Source organism: Equus asinus, chromosome 3 (genome assembly GCF_041296235.1).
Source record: "Equus asinus isolate D_3611 breed Donkey chromosome 3, EquAss-T2T_v2, whole genome shotgun sequence".
Classification (NCBI taxonomy): domain Eukaryota; kingdom Metazoa; phylum Chordata; class Mammalia; order Perissodactyla; family Equidae; genus Equus; species Equus asinus.
The window spans coordinates 129,629,845-129,650,937 of NC_091792.1; the positions used below are offsets into that span (position 1 = coordinate 129,629,845).

Sequence of the window (21,093 nt, forward strand, 5' to 3'; positions counted from 1 at the left end):
CAAGAACTAGAAGAGTGAGACCCGTACTTGCTATATTTCTAAAATCAGGTCCCAGGAAACATCGCTATCATAGAGTCAACTACCAGTAGTAAACTATGTCCCCTCCTTTTTGCATCACTGGGCACATAATAAGATAGAGGACTTCCTTTCTCTATCACATGAAAAGTCTGTTGTCTCATCTTCTCCCTTCAATGATATTCTCCTGGCTGAATTCCAGTATCTTCTCAACTATGAGTCATCACTGCTACTCACGCACAGAACTGAGTGTTATGGGCTCCTCGTTCTGAAGCACTGTAGCTCAGAAGCTTCTGATAAGGTCCCCACAGCACAATTCTTGATCCGGGATAATGAAGAGGCCCCACTCAGGAGAACCCTCCCCACAGGAAGATGGCCCAGGAAGTAGCTCCCCAATCTATCAGCAGCAGCTGCCATCCCTGCTGATAAGGATCCCCTCTAAGAAAGCCAGATGGTCAGGTTTTCCAGCTAGCTGACACAGCAGGGACCCAGCATGTCCCCTTCAAGGGACAGCCTTACCAGAAGGTACCCACCTACATGGAATGACATCAAGGGTGATAGGAAGTCTCCTCCCTACTGAACATCTCTCCTGCCATTGGAACAGTCCCCTCTCTAGAGGCTTGGTGCTTTGTTGAAATGCGAATATCCTTGGAAGGTAAAGCCCTTTTTACCATCCCCACATTTATATGAATGCTCTTGCAGTCTCATTCTTTCCTCAAAGCCAGTTTTGATTGGAGGAGCAGGAAGTTTCCCAAAAACAAAAACTGTATACTAAGAGAGGTGAGACATTGGAAGATACATTTTCTTGGGCATTAATCCCATTCTCTGGGCCAATCCCATCTAAGTCTGGAGCCCTCCTAAGTTAGAACAGCACTGGTGGCTACCATTTTCCTGTATTGTCTGTGGATTGATAATCTGAAGTGTCTTTGATCTGATTTCTCAATAATCTCATCCATGTGTTCATTCCTTGAGCACATGCCGCACTCTGTCTACGTGCTGGGCACTACACTAGATGTTGCACAGGGGATGAAGTCAGCCGAAGAATTCTAATCCATCCCAGTCAGGTGTCCATCCTATGGATGAGGATCACCCAGGTTCATAACACCAATCATGACAAAAGTGTAAGGAAGCATTTGGTATTTATTCACTGCATTTGCTATCCATCCCATAGCACTGTGAAGTACCATTAGACCTGAGAAGTATCATTATTCACAATTTATAGATAAAGTAATCGAGGTCCAAGGGGGTGAAGTCGGTGATTCCCAGATTTGAATATCATCAAAATTACTCTGAGAGGTTGTTTAAAATATTTTCCTGGGCCCCTCATGGGGACATTCTCATTTAGTAGGTCTGGGAAGAACCAGAGAAAGTTTTTTAAAGCACTGGAATGACTCAGAAGCACAGTCAGATTAGAGAAACACTGTTATACAGCTCAGCACGGCCATCTCAGGCAACTTTTTATTTGAACTTCACAATCTGGGAAGTAAGGATTATTATTTTACTGTCCCCATTTAACATGTGAAACAGCTTCAGCACAAAAAGAATCAGCCCCCAAAACAAAATCTCCCTTCATTTTCTTTCTTTTTCATCTATTATATATAGACTAAGCAATGGAACTATCATAATCAATTATCTCACAAATAATCATTTATGATATTGCTGTTTGCAAAACTTCTGTTGGTCTTTGCACCATCTACATAAGAGCAATTAAACAGCTTGCTGTGAACCTAATAAATCAAGCCCAAGACTTCAATCAATGTCTTTCTTCATCATTTTTGCCATTTAAATAATCAAATTATAGATACTTAAGAGACATAACAACCATATAATGGATGGCCTTCGTTTGGACACTGAATTAAATAAACCAGTTGTAAAAAGGTATTTTTGAGACAATCATGGAAGTATGATCATGGATTGGGTACCAGAAAATTCTAAAAGATTACCGCTAGTTTTGTTAGGGAAGATAATGGCGGCAAGGTGGTGTAAGAAAATATTCTTGATGTTAGAGATGCATTTATGGATAAAGTGACATGATGTCTGGGGCTGACTTTAAACTACTTCAGGAAAGGAAAAAGATAGATTAAACAAATATGTCAATACCTTGACAGTTGTTGCATTTGCAAGATGGGCATTTGCGGACTTTTAGATGTGTTCGAAATTTTTGTAATAAAACAAAGTTTTTAAAAAATCAACACTCTCACTTCTCCCAAAGTGCCATTTTTCCTTTGTAAAGGCAATGCCTAGTAAAATGACTTGCCAGTACACATAATTATGTATCAGATATCCTCCCCACACATCTATTTTTTCTAATTTGTTCTCCAAATAGGTTGTTTTTTTCTTTAACTAATTGCCATGGAACATACATATACTAAAAATGTTTTTATTTATCTGAAATTCAAAATCTGAACTGTCATCCTGTTTTTTTATTTGCTAGATCTGGCAACCCTAGACAAGAAAAAAAATCCCTAATCAAGAATCAGGATATCTGGGTTCAATGTTATCTCTGCCACTGGCCTTGTAACCAGAAGCAAGCCACTCACATTCTCTGGGCGTTTCTTTCATCATCTGTAAAACAAGAGGGTTTCATCCCAGCTCAAAATGCTATGAAACGTGGATGCTACTTTTATTTCAACTCCTCGGAGAGAAATACCTTTCAAATAAGTACACCTAAGTGACCTCCTCTCCTCAAGGGAATGTCGAGAGAGAAATTCAGTAAAGCAAGGGCATATTGTCCCCAAAACATCAGGCTGGTAAGCCAAGCCACCCACAGCAGTATTTATTGAGGGCCTGTAGGGCGCCTGATCCTGAAGCAGGCACTTTCATTTATGAGCTCATTTTGTCCCCACAACAATCTCACTTAATGCTAATCCCAATTACGGTAAATAATATTATCCCCATTTTACAGATGTGATGACTGAGGCCCAGAGAAATTAAATGACTTGTCCCTGGTTAACTGCAAAGCCCCGTGCTTTACACCACATATCCGTGCACCCACTTCTCTCATGCAGAGAGGATCGAGAACTGGAAGGCAGAACAGAGCTAGTGGACAGCTTCTAGCAGACAGCTTCTAGCTTCTAAGTCAGGCCTTTAGATTTTTCTCTTGTGAGTGAATCCCCATGATGCTGGGTATATTTATGTTAAAGCACAAATAGAGTGGGTTTTAGAACTGCAAAGAAAGTAGAATTTCCGATTACTTATTGGCTCTCATTCTATCTATTGATATTTATAGATTTTATCTATTACTTAGCCAGCTTTTATTAATTGCCTCTTAGAGGCGCAGCACCACACTGGACATTGTAAGACATTCCCTGTTCTCCTGACATTTAGCGGATCATGGAGACAAGATATAGATGCTTGAGTCAGGCGACTAACAATTAAAGACATTAGGTGCATCTAATTAATTCACTAGACACACCAAAGAATGAAACAGACCAGAAACACAATATCTAAAGAGGATGGAGATGAATGCGGGCTGCGGGCCTGTAAATAACTTGGGAGGAAGCAGGATTTAAACCAAGCTGTGAGGGGAAGGGTTTGAAAAGGTTGGAGAGGAAGAAAAACGTCTTCTAGGGAAGTGGAATGGCCTAAGGCGTCCCAGAGGAAGTACTTTGAATACAGTCTTGAGAGGAAAGGTGTTTGAAGGGTAACAAGAGACAGAACTGCATGAGCACAAGCATAGAGGACTGAAACCAAAGATGTGTTTAGGGACCAAGAAGATCAACGTGCCTGGACCCCAGACTATAGTTGGAAAAGTGCTAGGAAATGAGAATGAGAAGCTGGACCTAGTTCCTGTAAGGAATTGGAAGTTGCTGAAGGCTTTTGGGTAGGGAAATATGTTGAAATTAATATTTGGGGGTAATTAGTCCAGCTATAAAACGTATGTTAGGTAAAATGTTGTTTGTTCCATTCAACCTACAAAACATATATATTGAGGGCCTAGGGTACTAATATACGAAGATAAATAGGATACAGTTCCTACTCTTAAGAAGTTCACAGTCCAGGGGTCAGCCCCCTGGCCAAGTGGTTAAGTTTGCTCTCTCCGCTTCAGCAGCCCAGGACTTTGCCGGTTTACATCCTGAGCGCCATCCTAGCACTGCTCATCAGGCCATGCTGAGATGGCGTCCCACTTGCCACAACTGGAAGAACCCACAACTAAAATGTATACAACTATGTGCTGGGGGGCTTTGGGGAGAAGAAGGAAAAATAAAATCTTTAAAAAATAAAAAAGAAGAAGTTCACAGTCCAGTGAGAGAAGACTACCAATTGCAAGATAGTGTAAGTTGTTCATTAAGTTAATTTATGACATCGTCTGTGGCAGACATCATTAGTTTTCTACTCAATATCCGTGCCTCTCTTTGTCATCAGTAGTAGAATCCAATTTTGTTTGTGAGACAATGTGCAAAGCCTCAGGCAATGGCTCATACTTGGTCTGGACCACTATTTCTCAACATTTTTTCATTATCATCTCCCTAAGAGCATTTTTAGATACTTTTTTCCTAATCCCTCCATCCATTAAATTTTAATACATACATATACAATATATCTGTTTATGTATTGTATGTATATCTGTGCTTTATATATAAAAAGCGTAAGATTTTTTTCTGCATCTCCTCTTCCCCAAAAAACCATATTCTCCTACTTAAGGATGATAACAGTACCACCCCATTCACCCTCACCTCCACGCCCACCTCCACCCCGACTCTCACCACACTCCTTGCCCTCCCTCCTCCTTAAGAATGCATAGTCGAAGGCAATTATACCTATTCTATTTCCTGTTTCCCACTTTCCTCGCAGCTGGGGTGGCCAGGTAACTCAGTCCTAGCAAAGACACGGAAGCTGACATTTGTTTGGAAGTTCTCTGGGAAAACTTTTCCTAGAAAAAGCAACACCACTGCCAAGTCAGCCTCCTTTCCACCTCCTCCCAACTCTGCACCTCTTGATGGAGGCACAAGGCTCGAAGCTGCAAAAACCGTCTCGCAACCAGGATGAAAGACAAGAGAAGTGCAGACACAGTGTCATGGCGCCACTGAACCAGTGACAAACGCAGACCTCCAGACTGCTTGTTAGGTGCGAGAAATGAATCTGAATTTTTTCAAGTTACTGTTAGTCAGGTATTGTAAAACTTGCCGCTGAAAAGTTGCTAACTGATAATGATGTCTGTCTCATCAACTATAACTGTCTAATGTGATCATGAGTTATTGTTAAATCAAAGCCAGAGAGAAGCATGCACAAAACGAACAAAAAGTGTATTCAGAAATATTACACAAATCAAACGAGATTTCACTCATGTTTAAAGGAAAACTTTCTCCTTCTCTAAACTAATCAACTTTTCAAATAATTTTAAAATATTCCAACTAATATTTGGCATTTGAAACTAACAAACTTTTAAATATTTGATATTATTGTGTAGAAAAATGGCATGAAAGTCTCCAAGATAATTTTCCTATTTTACACCAAAACGAATACATTTGTGATTTGCCTAGCAGGTATGTCTTTCAAAATATTAGAAAGTCAATTATATCTAAATTAAATATTTAAGATGCATAAGGATTATGTGCCTCCTAAAAGACCCCTTTGGGAATCTTTGCACATGTTAAAAATTTAAAAATAATCATCTATATTCATCACTTGAATATTTTATATTTTACTTGAATTCTGATACTAACTAAAGTTAATTCTCTCTTATTTTAAAAACAAAAACTACTCGCAAACCTATTTAATAACTCCAACATCTCTCATTAAAAGTGATTTTCTATGGTTTACTAAGGTTCAAGATAAAGAAACTCGAAATCCTTTTAAATCTAAATATCCTCTAAATCTTAAAAGATAAAATTTAATTATAGGCTAAAGGCTTTCAAAGCATTAGGTTTCCTTCAAAGTGCCAAAATAATTCTTATATCAAAATCTTTTTACTAGTTTCAGTATTAACCTCACACTATAAATTGACTTTCTTTTTAATAAAGACTTTTGGTCTTTTTTATTATAAAAATAATATTTGCTAATTATAGGAAATACAGGAAAAATGAAAATCATTTTAAAAATCATACATAATCTTATCATTTACTAGATGATAATTTTTAACATATTGTTTTATCTACCTTTATATTCTGAATTCATGTACAAAAAATATATACAGGCCTTTTTAAACAAAAATAAATAATTTTATACTCTAATTTTTTTCACTTATTAAACATTCTTCAAAAAATATTTTAATGAATGTTTAATAAGCTGAAGTACAATTTATTTAATCATGCCTTTCTCTTGGACATTTTAGGCACCTTTTATGTTCCTCTACTATTAAAAAAATCGTTGTGTTGAAAAGTTTTGATAAAATACCTCTTATTGTTTTCTTAGGAATAATTCTTAGAAGTGGTCAAAGGCTATGAACATTTTAAGGCTATTCATTCATACTGCCCAGTTACTTGCAATTTTTCTGAAAAGCGGTCTTTCTAAAGCCATCTAAACTGATTCAAAATAATAATTTAGAACAGAGCTTACTAAGTGGTAAGAAAAAAGGATCATTCAACTCTTTTCCCTGACTAGCTGGTAATATTGTTTATAAATTGTGCTTTGGCCAATATTTTATAGGAAACGGAAAAACTCGATAACTTTAAAGTTCCTGATCAAAGTGCAAAAGACGATGGAGGCAACTGAATTTTTGTTATTTATCCTGAATTTTACCCTAGTAATTAGTTTGTTAAAGATATGGTATTTAAGAACATTTAAGCACTCTCAAAACTAGCAAAGAAACGAAAAGTAATTATAATTGGTAGGTAAAATAATGAGCTACATACCTGTTGAGGAATAAAACCAGTCACGACCAAATATATAAAGGATGAAGCACTGGTATTTAAATTCCAAATAGCGTGAATGGATGTAGGACAATTTAAAAAGCAGGATCACTTTCAGCCCTTTAAAGAGGACCAGTGAATAAGAAGCAGCTTTAAGATAACATAACTTCACAAGATTGGCTGGTCACAGGTCGGAAAAGAAAGTGAACATGAATTTCGGCTGAAAACACTGGTGATTTTCTTCATGACTACGATTGCACAACCTAGTTTTTAAACTGAAAACCACAAAAGTCTAACCCCTATTGGAAGAGACTTTTTATTTTTCCTTCCACATATGTGTGTTGGGTGTTTCCTGGATGACATGTCAAACGGGTAGCTCTTGGGAAAATCCGAAACTATGGGTTTGGGTTTTAAACTTCTGATCCAAGTTTTACATAGAACTCCCCTGTCACCATTCAGAAATTGTCCATCATTGCTCTAGAATTCAATAGAAACGTTGCCGCAATCTACGTTTTGAAATTGCTTTTCCTAAGATGTAGAGGATGAAAAGAAAAAGGATAGCTAGGGAACTCAGAAAAGATACCATAGTTGCCCTTTGTTAATTCAAGTGATCCTTTCGAGCATTAGCTGTATTTCTACTACATTAGGAAGCATGTTTACTTTAAGCTTCCGTGGTCTAAAGGTTACATAGGAAAAGGACTATCTCCAAAGTCATCAGGGCTCAAACAGGTGTTCAGCTTCAGATAGGAAAGCCCACAGTTTACACTCAGAAGAAAGCACATTACACACTGGCTAATGCATTTCACCTCTAAGAGCTGCCCGGCTGTGTATCGGTACTTGTTGATGGGCGGCAGCTGGACCCGCGCCACTCCCTGTATTCCGGAGTTGGCCAGGTCGGTATTTTCAACCTGCCTGCATTTTTTCTGCCATCCAAGGTACATAGGACAGTAAATAAGACATGACAGTAACTAAAGTAAAATTCTGAGAGACTGCTTTCCCATATGGGAACTGACCCTGGTTTCACGTAAGAGAATTCAGAATTAAAGACTTGGAACATGAGTCGCATATACTCTGAAAAGAACCAACTCTAGCCCCACATGTTTACTCAACTTAAGGATCCAGTGCTATAAAACTACACACATCTACCATCTTGTCCTCATTTTAGCCATCAAATGGAAAGTCAGCATTTCTCTTCAGCAGCTAAATTCGACTTCAGCAATAATCAGAACTTTCTGCAAGGCCTCCTCTGCTGTACCGACAGCCTCTGAGGCAGGAGTTCTTAATATGAGGCCTCTGGACCACTGAGAGTCCAAGGATGGGTGTAAGAGGGCCCCTAAATCCCCTAAAATTGTATAGCAAATGTTCCTGCATATGGTCTTTTATCTCAAGGAGGAGGTCTTTGGTTCTCATCAGATTCTCAAAGGAATTTGCAAGTGAAATAGCGCTTAGGGAACACCGCTGTAAAGTGTAAACCAATAGGTCCATGAAAAACCCTATGAAGTATGGAACAGGACAGTCAGCAGGTGCTTGTGGAAGGAAGTCTCACTTCAGGTGTCAGACCCTTGCACATCCCACAGACCCTGCGTTGTGCCTCCACTGCTAAGAGGGGTTGTTGATTCGTCCTTGATTTGTCATGCATGTCCCAAGAGACTAGTGATCCTGACGACGGGGAATGTGCAAACTTTTTCAAAGTAAAAGAATCATCTTCAGTGTAAAGTTGGAAGAATCCAAGATATTAAAGGCTATTTGAGGAGGCCAGCCCTGTGGCCGAGTGGTTAAGTTCGTGCGCTCCGCTTCAGCAGCCCAGGGTTTCGCCAGTTCGAATCCTGGGCATGGACGTGGCACCGCTCATCAAGCCACGCTGAGGCGGCGTCCCACATGCCACAACTAAAAGGACCCACAACTAAAAATACACAACTATGCACCAGGGGGCTTTGGAGAGAAAAAGGGATAACAAAATCTTTAAAGGCTATTTGAGAGCTTTATTACAGTCAGTAAAGTTCATCTAAAGCCAGGTGAAGCAGACAATTTCGTGCCATGGCTGCTGTTATGGTGATATTGTTCACTTTTGACATACTTATTTTGTGATATGTAATTATCACATATTATGTGATATGTTGTTACGGCCTATATCTAATTATTGTTATTATTTCGAGTGCTAAAATAAGTACAACATTTCATCAAAAATTAGACTTTCTTTGGCCACCTCCCAGTTTGGTTTGAAATAGAACGTTCGTGGGTCCTAGACTCTGCCTATGACCGTTTCTTTCTGTGCTGCCACCTGCTAGTTCCCTTATTCAGCTACTTTCAGTTGGTCAAAATGCTTGACAAAGGCAGTTGGCAAAACCGTGGAAGGGAATTTGTTGGTACAAACTGTGTTCCTTTAAGGAGTCTCATAAGAACAGCTTCCTGTTTTCAGTTTGCTTCTATAGATTCAATAGAATAATTTGTTCCTTGTGGGCTTTCTCTGTTGTCACACCCCTTTTACATCATAAGCCCTTAGATCCCAGGCCTCCAGGAAACAGCCTCACCCTCCAACACACACACAGACACACACACACACACGCACAGATACATTCCAGGGACCAGCCCAAACTATTACCTTTAATCCATTAGTTTTTCTCAAAATATGATCTGCAGATCATTTGTATCAGAATCTTTATGAGGTAAGAGGACTTATTAAAAATGCATGTCCCTGCCAACTCCCAGACCTACTGGATCAGCATCCACGCAGGTGAAACTCGGGAAGCTGCACGTGTTAACATGTCCCCCATCCATCCAGGTGACGTAAATGCACTAAAATCTGAGAACTCATGATTTAGAAGAACCATTTTCTCTCTGGTGTGAGACCTATTGTTTTCAGATCTAACAGAACCATTTTCACATCCATCTTGCTCATCTCTGAGAGAGCATCTCCCTCCCTCTTCCTAAGAAATTCTCTTTCCTCTCTCTCTCTGGCCTTTGCTGGTACCTTTTCTCTGGGCTGTTTCTCAGCTTCCAAAGTCCACCTACTTTAGCAAGTCCTCAGTACCCAGCCAGCCACTGGTGCCCTTGTCCTGAGCTGCTCTAAAGAAACCCCCTTAGCATCCACCACTCCAGACTGCCTGGATCCAAGCTCCCTTTGCAATACTCTGCCCAGGGATTCACAGCACACATCTGCACGTCAAGGCAAGCCTCACCCGGTCCACAAAACTCCTCACGGCTTTCCCCTTCAATAGTAAAACTACTCAAGATCACTGATTTACAGGCTTTCTCCACAATTTTTAAATGCTCATACACCACTACTACAACAAATGAAGTAAGAACAAAATTCTGTTTCACCGTTCTATCGCACCAAATGCTTTCGTTTTTCTTATGCTCATATTTAATCTTCATTCATAAAATCTGAATGCAAGTGAAATTTTTAATCCTGTTTTTCTAATTTGCTATCATATCAAATATATTTTCCTAACTACCATAACCATTACCTTTAATGACAACAAAATATCCCACGGAGTTAATGCTGCCAGCATCACTACTGCATATACAGGTTATTTTCAGATTTTGCTGTCATAAATGATAATACAGTGAATGTGTTCGTGCATGTTATTTTTTCCTTCTTTGAATTATTTATTTAGAATAAATTACCAGGGATAGAATTAATGGATCAAAGTGTGTGAGCATTTTAATGGCTCTTGACACATATTGTCGAGTTGCCGTATTTGTATTTGCCACAGTTTCTGGGTGGTATGCCAGTAAACATTTAACAAGCTTGCCTCAAAAAAAAGTGTGAGGAGCCTCACTTATAGTATTTGCCAATTTCTGTGGTGTAAATACTCCTCTTATGGCCAGTTTCAAGCTATGAACATGACATCACTGAATGCAGAGTTAGAAAGAGATGCCCAGTAGCACACCATTATATAATTTCTCTATCGTACAGATAAATCAAAATAACTTCAAGAGCATAAATAATGGTAAAATACAGTAAGTAATCAGGAAGTAATGAATTTTGAGTATTTATCTCCTTTATTTTTAATACAACTTTTTAAACTGTGAATTACATAATTTAATTTTTAATGGTGGTTGTGTTTAATGACTGGCTTGCAAAATTTCTGGAAATATCATAATCAACTCTTACAAACAGGTACAGGCAGGCTCTCACACACCACTGTAAATATCTCACTTGATATTTTGTAAGAGCATGTCTTTTTTCTTTCTTTTTTCATTGAAGCCATTGAAAATTCACCTTATTCCCATCTGTGCCACAAACAATAACCATGCTTTTAGGTTAGCAGATTATGCAAATATATAATGAATAAAACATATTACAAAAAATAGATAGAGCAGGAGGTCTATCTGGGTCAATTAATTCTACCCACCCTTCCCCAACTTGGACAATACTCTCTTCATGCATTCCTTTTACTAGTGTTTTTCCATAGGGTCACCTACAAAAACTAATCAATCATTCATATACTCAGACAATGACCAAATGGATGACTATGCATAGTTCTCACAGCAAATGTGATAAGAACCATATTTCATCTTACTTAACCACTCTCTTCGTTGGTTTTCTTTTCTACGAAATGGGGAAGAAGTCACTGCTAACTTCAGCTGTACAAGAAATTAGGTGCAGAGATAAGAAAGCTCCGACTTATGTTCTGAGAAGCAACTGAGCATTCTGTAATGCTTTGAAATTGTCTTCCAAAAGTAATTCATTAGTATTCCGTCTTACTGGAAAAGAGAAATGGGAGAGTGAATTCATGCTTTCTCCCTTGAAAGAAAATTCTTTTCTTTGGGCTTTCTCTGAGTCATAATGAATAGCCTCTATATGTATATAACATTTTAGAATTTTTAAAGTATAAGGACATTTGCATGTTAAAATGTAAATATGGTTGACAAAAATTCCCAGGAATTCTCCTAAGAAATAAATTCAAAACAAAGGAAATACTTTTGAATGAAGATATTAATCACAATAAGAAGATCATTTTGCCTCATTTCAGCACTTACTCAACTCACATCTCGTGTTAGGGGTCTTGGTGGGAGAGCTCTGGATTAATGGCTCCCAAATGCTCACCTGCAGAACACTTGCCTCCAAGTCCCTTAGGGGAACAGGGTTTGTATTTATGATCACGCAGATTCCTGGAGCTCACTCTGGGGCTGGGGCGTGATATGTGAGATTCATTATTTTTGAAAAGCTCCCCAAGTGATTTTGACGTCCATCCGGCTTTAGGAGCTATGTTTCCAGGCCAGAAACAGACAAATCAAATTGTCTCTGAACAATGGTGCACATCCGGGGAACAATATGACCACTTCTTAGGCAAGGCATCGAGAAGGGCAAACAAGCAGGGCATTCAAGCAGCTGCCAGAGTCAAGTGACTAAAGAGCTGAACGGGAGGAGCCTTTGTTTCCGGCACCCTGCCACCTCTCTCCATTCACCCTTTCCATCTCTGACATCCTTCCTTGCTCTCCCTGCCCACCCAGCGCCCGACACTGCCATGCTGCCTTCCAGCATGCTCCACTTTGGCACCCCAACCTGACTTGTGCCTCCCCCTTTCCATACACCGAGTCCCCAAATTGCCTCCCTTATGATATTAGTGGGGCTCTAGAAAGAGAAGCAATATCGCTACTTGAAAAAAGTAATCGGCACGTATAATTGAAAATCCCCTGCATAATGAACATACTGTCCGTATTTGCATTTTTTAAGGGGGGCTTACTAACTCAAAAGAATCTCTAATCTGGTGAGCGGGATGGGAAAGCAGGATGCGCTTTAATCTCGGCTTTCACCTAGACCCAAGCATCCAGTACCCAAAGAAGCATTTTGGGCACTCCTTGTCAAAATGGTCCTAATTGCTGAATAGAAATGGATTTTTTAGCTGTGCCTTGCTAGCACTAAAATTAAAATACATCATAAAATTAAATAATTTAATTGAAGCTGGCCAAGAAAGAAGAGTCATCCTCTTACCTCTGATTCCGAATACTCTATAATTCCACCCAAAGCATTCAGAGAGCATCAGCCCCAGATGGCCACAAAGAACAAAGCAGTTCCTCCGAGAGTTGCGTTATAAGATTGAGAATATGATATGGAAATGCTCTAAAAATCAGTTTCTAATCTTGTTTTCCATTTTTCATATGTATTACCACTATAAAACATCTAACCCTGCGCCTAGTCCATACTTGGTGCTCAAAAAATATTAATTCCCAGCCTCTAATTAATTCTGTCACCTCCACTTTCCTTTGAAAGGAATCTTGGCATTCAAAAAGTTACTTTACAGATATCTTGTTCCCAAGCCAGGCACCACACCGTCTTCCTTCTAGTGTCCCCAGCCTTAATAAGAATCATTAATAGCCATGTTTATTGAGAGTTTATTTTATGCCAGGCACTAGGCTAAATGCCTTTTGTATTTTTATCTCATTTTATCCCTAGAACGACTCTCTGAAGTAGGTATTTTCAGTTATTAATAGAACCACTTTACAGATTTTTTTACAATCTGAGGATTGAAGAAGTTAAGTAATGCGTCCGAGGCTCCCACAGCTCAGAAGCGAGAGCACCGGAATTCAACAGAAGGCGATCTAGCTCAAAGTCTGGGTCTTATTCAGCGGACCGCATTTTTATTAGCATATGGACGCAGAGACTTCACGGTCCAGAAAAGACAGTGCTCCGAATCATTAGGAAAAGAGCAGCAGCAAATCCCTAACTTCTCATTCAGATATGCAAAGGAAGTAACACATAGTTCACAGGATTTGGGGACTGGGTTTTGAAGAATAGAGATTTGCTTGTAATTGGTCAACCAACTCACCCTCCCAAGAGGAAGGCCATTTTAGCTACCAGATGCTTGAAGGGCCTCCTTAAAAAGTACTAGCCAGAAATGGAGGTCTTACAGGGACCCCCAGCCACATAAACCTCTCTGCATAAATGGTGTGCTAAGGGAAGACGGGAGAGGAGAAGTGGAGGGTCAGAGACATGGAGATAAAGCAGCCCAAGGATGAAAAGGCAAGGATCTCCAGGTCCCTTCTCAGATGGAATTCTGTTAGAGCTGTGAAAGCTGAGAAAGAGGAGCCCAATGGCATAAAAAGACTGGAAAACTATTGAATGGCATCTCGTCTCAGCAGCCTCTCAAGGTCCTCCATAACCTGCCTACACTCTAATCTTCCAACCTTGTTTCCTGCCAATGTGCAAAACAAACTTTCTTCTTTTCTCCCCAGCTGGGCTGGTCACTTCCTAGTCAGTCTCACCTTTGTGCCTTTGCCCACACAGTCGTCCCAGAGTGAAATAACCCTCCCCCTCTCCATCTACTCAAATCTGGTAGCTTGCCAAGGCCCGTGTCGTCCAGGCTCCTCTGGCTTACCCTGAAGTCCCCTTCCTGTAATTCCTGTAACTCTCACAGCCTATGCCGCCCCATTCATCACTTAAATTCTCATCTTGCACTGCTTCCTACATTTTAATTCTTACCACAACTGCTGGATAATAAGGTCCTTCAACGTTGAGAATTCTTTGTATTTGTTTTATATCCTCTACAGCACAAGCTTACAACCAATTAAGTAATCGCTGAATACTTGTTGCTCGCTTGAATATTTCAATGGCAGCTTTAATTTAGTAAAGAAGCTAAAACCAGTGATTTCTCAAACTTTATTTAGGTACAGGCCAGGCAACTGATTGGTACCTCACAGCATGTCTCCAAATCAAACCGCTTCAAATACTAAATTGAATTGAATTTAAACCTATATACCTATACATAACATACCACTTTTAGAAAGAGGACTTTCGCATTGGCAGCGGGTGAAACAAACAAGCTGGGAGTTCCAGATCCAAAGCTACATCATTGGATGTTTGGTTCTGTTAATTTTCTGAATTAAAAAATTTTAAAGCTCATATTTGCACAACTCAGAGGATCTTTAGGCTTTCTTCATCAAACATATGGTGATATTTAGACTACCCAAATATTTGAGCTCAGTGATAGTCAATCACAAGCTTATGAATTCTCTACAAGATCATCTGGCAAACCGAAAAGCCAACTATTATAACTTTTTCTGTTTCAAAAACTATATACATCTTGTTAGGACTTGGGGGAGCGGGGTGTAACTGGATATCAGGGTACCTTCCTTGTCCCCCATAACATGGTTTTATACTTTACAACAGGTAGAACGAGGTAATTACTATGTTTAGGCTAGAGTAAAAGCTAAATAAAATTAGAAAGATTTCTTTTGACACTGAAGAAATGTTTTTAAAGATGCAAAAGTCTTACCCATTGTAGAATGCCGAAGAAATTTCTTGACACCAAAATGACTGACTCCGGAAGTCAAATTTGTTCGGTGCAGGTCAGTAAAAACAAAAGCGGCCCAAGCCGTCTCGCTGCTATGAGTTCCTTCTAAGGGCAGCCTTTCCTTCTTCCCCAAGAATATAACTGCTTCGCCCTGGAAGGACCAAAAATATAAGAGCCGGGCTGGTAGAGAATCCAACCCAAGATGGTTAGGTTGAGTGCGCGCGGTGACTGGGGCAGCAGGAACAATCCCAATGTGAAAAAAGAGGTTAGCAAGTTCCTGTGTAGAAGTCAATTTCCTGTAGCTGGTTCTCCGAAAAGGGGGTTTCATTTGTGTGGGTTTGGTGATGTGTGTGTGCACGTGTGTTTCTCTCCATGATAATATGAGAACTTCCCCAGATAAAAGGCAGAATAAGGCCTTTGCTGCATGGCTGGATTTGTATTTAATTTATCAACCCCCTGGGACCATTTCCCTCTCCCTCGTTTCCCCATTTCCCACCAGTAAATCACCTACATAAAACTGAGGAAATGAAGAGTGAAAAACCAAGATGATTCCTTAAGGAAGTGAAATAAACAAAAACAAATAATAAGAGAAAAAGTCTACCCCACCGATGGGTCTTGGTTAATTTAAGCTTAGGAAAAAGCACCTTAGAATTTACATGTCAGCTTGGAGAACATGGTAACCATGGAGGGAAAACGGTGGGTGGGTGGTTTGCTCAGCTTCGCTTTATTAATAACTACCAAATAATGATTCGGAAAGAACAGACTCAGCCATAGCGAGAGCTCGAACAGCCCCGCCATACAGTCACCCTTTGGTGAACGGGCACCTGCGTCGCGAGGTACGTGGCTAGGAGTTGTTTTCAGACTCCTCAGAGTTTCATTATTTGCCTCCAAACACAAATTTACTTGTTTTGTCCTTCGCTGCAATCCAGGTGTGGAGACCATATTTAGACGACAGCTGAGTTGCCTAAACCAAGAAATTTAACTTTCATGATGTGGTCACAATCCCCCCACCCACGCAATGCCTACGTGCCATAAGGATAAAGTCAATTCCATTCGACAAACATATATATATCTATAGAGCGCCTACTATGTGCAAGATCTAGTGCTGGGTGCTTGGGTGGGGTGGGGACACAAAGATGAAGGAGATGGAATCTCTCACTCGTAATGGTCAGAATCAAGTGAAGGAGAAAGACATGGACATAAAAGAGATGCTGTGAGTCAGGATCAATTTACAAATCTCACACGAAAAGTTCTGGGACACCAGAGTCAGGTAAAAGGAAAGTGCAACCATTTTGCCAGTTAAAATAGCCATTGAATGTTAACATGGATTCTCTCATAATATCCCAAGGACCCTTGGCTGGCTAGAGAGCAAGATAATATCTACATCCTAGAGGTGGTCAAGGAGGGCCTCTTTGAGCAGCTGACATTTAAGCTGAGACCTAAAACCGTGACTCTTAGTCCTGGCTGAAAATTAGAATCACCTGAGGAGCTTTTAAAAAATACCAATACCTAGGCCCCACTCCCAGAGATTCTCGTTTAATTTGTCTGGCTTGGGGCCTGGGCATCAATATAAACTCCCTTGATCATTCTAATGTGCCACTACCACTCCAATGATGAGAAAGAGGAACCTGGGAGAGTAGGAGGAAAGACATTCCAAGCAGAGGCAATGGTATGTGCAAAGGCCCTGAGGTGAGAAAGAGCTTGGCATGTTCAAAGGAGTGAAAGAGGATTAATATGTCTGGTGTGTAGAGGAAAAAACAGTGCAAGATGAGCATTCTCAAAGATGGACACACATTAACTAAGCCCATAAGAGAATCTTACATGAACCTAAATGTCAATTGATTAATGCACAATAAGAACTTAATCTGTCTGGTGAAATCCTTGAGCCCTCTGATGAACACATTATCTCCTTCTACAAAATTTTGTGTGGAAACCTCTGTCACCATCATGATATGATTAGGTAAGCAGAACATATGCTTGGTGGATACTTTATTTACCTCTGGTTTTGTTCGTCAAAAGATTTAGGGCAGCTTGTAATGATACATCCAGCTTAGCAAGAGAAAACCAATTAAAAACAAGAAATGAAAAGATGAGGCCAAGAGAAATGAAGACAAAAATTAAGCTAGAACCAGGGGTTAGGTTGATGAAGAAAACGCATGGCAACTTGTTCTAAGACTTTAAGCAACTGGTATGAAGCGGCAAACACCACCACATAGAAAAGTGAATGCCCACTGGATCAAAGGAGCGTATTGCTCAGGATGGTGAGGGCTGCCTGGCTTCTTGGTACCGAGACTGAAGAGAAACTAGGCTCCTGGATTCTCACAGAGACAACCTCACGACTGAAGGGAGACACCATCCTTAGACGAAACGCAGCCAGTGGCAAGTTTTGTGAGGTGGTTCCTTACATTTTTCCTCAGGGTAGACTGACTTCATCTCACCAGAGTCGACTAAAAGCAACCCCAGGGTGCCCGCAGGGGAGGGTGTGCTGGGGGATTGGTACAGTGTGTGGGATTCCAGGACACTGCTTTGAGGTGTCAGTTTAACGCAGAGATGAAGACTGGCTTCAGATATGCTTCAGAAAATTCAGGATAAAAGAGTTTTCTCATCTGAGCTTCTAAAAGCTTCGGGGCAGCAAAGAGTTCAAAATCGGTTGTACTTCCAGGAAGAGATCTGGCGGTTTTCTCAGTGTCTCAGGGTCCCTTTGTGAAAGCAGAGGTGTTAGGCACAGACGGCCCCCTCCACCTCGAGCAGAAGGTGAGCCGAGACTCTGCCCTTTAGGAAACAAAGCAAGAGGCACCACAAGCACGATTTGTGAGTTCAGCGCCTCAGGCCTGTACGTGTTCTCCACAAAAGGGCATGCGTACTCCAGGGCCAGGATGGAGGGGTGCGTCCTCAGGCCAGAGCGCTCCCACTCTGTCCTGGATGGTGCTGGAAGGGCATCGCCGTGCTGGCTGCAAGACTCCCCTTTCCCTCTTGGCTCCTCAGCTGACTGCTCTTCCTCTTTGGATGGACTGGCTCTCCCTGGGTCTGTAATTGGAGTTTTAGGCGTTCTCATACACTCAGGCTTTGTGCTTCCTCCTGCTCCTGACAGTGAGAAACAGTTTGTCCTCTTGCCCCTTAGACCCTTCTAATCTTCACATACAGTCTCATCTCAGAGGGGATTTTCTTGAGGATGGTGGGGGGAGTTTGGCATCAGCTATCTAACTTTCTTCCTTTCCTGGAAATCTTTCTTTTTTTCTCTCTCCCCACTCATTCTCTTAACAGACAGGGTAGTGGTGAGGGGAGGAAGCAAATGACTTAAAAAACACGAACATGAGGGCTGGCCCCACGGCCTAGTGGTTAATTTTGTGTGCTCCACTTCGGGGTCCAGGGTTCAGTTCCCCAGTGTAGACCTACACCACTGATCAGCAACCACGCTGTGGTGGCGACCCACATACAAAATAGAGGAAGATTGGCACAGGTGTTAGCTCAGGGCAAAACTTCCTCAAGCAAAAAGAGGAAGATTGGCAACAGATGTTGCCTGAGGGCAAATCTTCCTCAGCAGGAAAAAAAACATGCACACACTTACAGACACGCTATAAACATATATATATATATATATATATATATAGTCCAGTCTTGGGATGAAAGTGGAGGAAAACCCTGGGGAATCCAGAGTGGCAGGAAGGAAGGAAACTATGGGTGTGGAAACAGACCCTTGTCAAAAGCCGAATTCCCGGAAGCCTTCCATGACTACTGCCTGCCCCTACTGCAAGCCGGGTTAGGTGTGCTCTCATGAGCTCCCATGGTACCTGTGTGAACACTGCCAGAGCCCTCACCAAACAGCCCTGTAATGACCCAAAACGTCCAGTTCAGAGGCCCTCGAGGCCCAGGGCCTGGTCTTGCTCACTGATGTATCTCAGGCACTGAATAGTCAGTCACTCAGGAACCATTTGCTGAACAGTAGGTTGATTCTCTCATCTAATCCTCACAATAACCCTATGTGGTAAACATTTTTAACTATGTTTTCCAGCCAAGGAGACCTCAGCTGGTTAAACGATTTACATGAAACTATAGGGCCTGTGAAAAGCAGATCAAAGATTCACCCCATCCATCTGTCCTGACTCTTCACACCACTGCTGTCCCAACGGGGAGAGCTGGGCCACCGAGGGCAGGGAGAGGCAGCCCAAGCCCAGAGGTCACAGGTCCATTTTCCGTCCCCTGAGCCCGGCTCCTCTGAGATTCCCAAGCAAACACAAGGCATTAAGGATCAAGGCGTCCTTCCCCCAACACACCTTCGTTTGAAATGTCCTCTGATATGGCAGAAGAGTAGCTTATTTTCTCTTTAACAGTCTCCTAAGAGCAAGGACCTCTTTTATTGAGGATTTTTAAATAATATGACAACCATCTGTGTACCCTGAACTTATGCATAAGTGGTATTCTTGCTCATTGCAAAAGTGCTCTGCCATTTAGACCTGAGAGAACCCTTACCGACAATGGTAATTGTAATAAACCGTAAATCTCGGAAACCTTGCAATATCAATCATTCGCTAAGTTATTTTTACCCTGGGTAGTAAGATGCCTCGTCTTTTTCTTACTATTAGCTTATTAACTGAAATGATGTAGATTTATGGGTAGTTTTTAATGTTTATACAGACCCTCATTTGTGACATGCCACCTAATAAAATAAAATATTCCAGTGGGTTCTGAAGATGGGAAATATGTACCAAAGCCTTGTCTGAATGCTTTGAGTGTCAAACTCAGGGCATTAGTCATACTGTAAGTATTCTTACCCAGCTCCCCACTGAGTGATAAATAACTGTATTAAACCAAAAACATGCATTCCTTCTGACTGAGAGATTTCATGATGGGGATTGTAAAATGCTTGCTCTTTGTAAGAGAAAGAGCTTAATTCTGATGTATCACTTTCAGTGTAAAAATACATTCATATAAAATGCCCTTTAAAATTCAAAATATTAAAATATCTTAGAAATGTCACAGGCTAGAAATCACATGAATTATTTCCTCCTTATGCATTTTAATTCATTATAAACAACACCCTCCCTAGCCAGATAAGATTATCATTTCAAACATCTTCTAGCTTCCTTCTTATAGCCATAACCATAAAAAGATCAGTTCCCCTGCTGTTATTCCCATCACCTATTTTCTCTTTAACTGTTTTAATGTAACATGACATATTGCTTTTTGTTTCACTGAATATTAGGTTCTCAGCATTCTCAACTGCCATTTGTATCCTGGTCTGCTTGCCCTGTATAACTGTGTTTATCTAGCAAACATTTACATCCTGGTTCTTTTGATTGCTGAGCCATAATTCATAACGATGCAAGGCCTTGTTGCAGAAGATGATAGCAACCAAAGTAATCACTCAGGCTGAGGCTCTAAAGCTATGGGACAACTTTTTTTTAACTGTCAGAGCAGAGCTGATGCAGTCAGATGACCATTACCCTTCAAAGCAGTCTCTTAGTAGCTGATGCACTTTTCCAACACTGCAGACATGAGTCAAAGCACTTGTAGAACCTTTTTACAATATCCTTCCGAGACAGTCTAATAAACCGTAAAAGAAAACCAGGATCACTGCATTCCATTCACAACTTGTTTTTGACTCAAACTATAACCCAGCTTGGTCACCCACCTGATTCACTGGATGTAGCTCCAAAGGGCTGTCTCCTAAAATCAAATCCACCCGAAAAGGACGAAGATTTGCTACCATTGAAGAGATTTAAAAGAATGTGCCTGGGGCTCTGAGAGCAAATCCAGAAGAGGGGTTTGACACATAAGGTAGAAGCAGCATCTTTGGGTCAAGTGCACGATCTCCCAGAGGACTCCAAAGCACACAGCACTCGCTCCAAGGTAGAAATACTGGTTTATTTTAAAAAAAGGAAGAAAAAGGCCATCACTGTGTCTTCTCGCATTCATATTTTACCCGTTGCCCTGATAGGGATCTTGGGTTTAGGCACAAACATCACAGGGTAACTGCAACTCGGCGCACCTGCTCAGAGTGGGGGTTGCAAACGTTTCAGTTATAAGGCAGGGCCCAGGGAGTGCTA

The 21,093-nt window shown here is 40.8% G+C and overlaps 1 protein-coding gene across 3 annotated transcripts in view; it reads right to left on the reverse strand.

The window, feature by feature from the left end:
• Positions 1 to 21,046, reverse strand: part of RHOH (ras homolog family member H) — a 42,068-nt gene extending 21,022 nt beyond the window's left edge. The window contains exons 1-2 of one of the 3 annotated variants that reach the window (XM_014857199.3): positions 20,679 to 21,046; positions 15,029 to 15,197 (exon numbers count right to left, since the gene is read on the reverse strand). The gene's annotated coding sequence lies outside the window, so the exon portion shown is untranslated. Of the gene's footprint in view, positions 1 to 6,809; positions 6,989 to 15,028; positions 15,429 to 20,678 lie in introns of those variants that run through there. The other 2 variants (XM_070506003.1, XM_014857200.3) reach the window with 2 other exon arrangements.
• Between the last annotated feature and the right edge of the window lie 47 nt (positions 21,047 to 21,093).